This window comes from Triticum dicoccoides, chromosome 5A (assembly GCF_002162155.2).
Source record: "Triticum dicoccoides isolate Atlit2015 ecotype Zavitan chromosome 5A, WEW_v2.0, whole genome shotgun sequence".
Taxonomy (NCBI): domain Eukaryota; kingdom Viridiplantae; phylum Streptophyta; class Magnoliopsida; order Poales; family Poaceae; genus Triticum; species Triticum dicoccoides.
Genome location: NC_041388.1, coordinates 638,726,707 through 638,727,789, shown reverse-complemented (window position 1 = coordinate 638,727,789; position 1,083 = coordinate 638,726,707).

The window sequence follows — 1,083 nt, the reverse complement described above, 5'->3', positions numbered from 1 at the left end:
AATCTTCCAGATAAGATAGTGATTGACAGAATTCTCTAGTCACCATCACCAAGTTAGTAGAACTTCGTGATGAACTATAGTATGCAAGGGATGACGAAAACGACTCCCGAGCTTTTCATGATGATGAAATCGATGAAGGTAGAAATCAAGAAAGAGCATCAAGTGTTGATGGTAGACAAGACCACTAGTTTCAATAAAAGGGCAAAGGGAAGAAGGGGAACTTCAAGAAGAACGGCAAGCAAGTTGCTGCTCAAGTGAAGAAGCCCAAGTCTGGTCCTAAGCCTGAGACTAAGTGCTTCTACTTCAAAGGGACTGGTCACTGGAAGCGGAACTGCCCCAAGTATTTGGCGGATAAGAAGGATGGCAAAGTGAACAAAGGTATATTTGATATACAGATTATTAATGTGTATTTTACTAGTGTTCGTAGCAACCCCTCAGTATTTGATACTGGTTCAGTTGCTAAGAGTAGTAACTCGAAACGGGAGTTGCAGAATGAACAGAAACTAGTTAAGGGTGAAGTGACGATGTGTGTTGGAAGTAGTCCCAAGATTGATATGATCATCATCGCACACTCCCTATACTTTCGGGATTAGTGTTGAACCTAAATAAGTGTTATTTGGTGTTTGCGTTGAGCATGAATATGATTTGATCATGTTTATTGCAATACGGTTATTCATTTAAGTTAGAGAATAATTGTTGTTCTGTTTACATGAATAAAACCTTATATGGTTACACACCCAATGAAAATGGTTCATTGGATCTCGATCGTAGTGATACACATATTCATAATATTGAAGACAAAAGATGCAAAGTTAATAATGATAGTGCAACTTATTTGTGGCATTGCCATTTAGGTCATATTGGTGTAAAGCGCATGAAGAAACTCCATGCTGATGGGATTTTGGAATCACTTGATGCTTGGAACCATGCCTTATGGGCAAGATGACTAAGACTCCGTTCTCTGGAACAATGGAGCAAGCAACTGACTTATTGGAAATAATACATACTGATGTATGTGATCCGATGAGTGTTGAGGCTCGTGGCGGGTATCGTTATTTTCTGACCTTCACAGATGATTTGAGC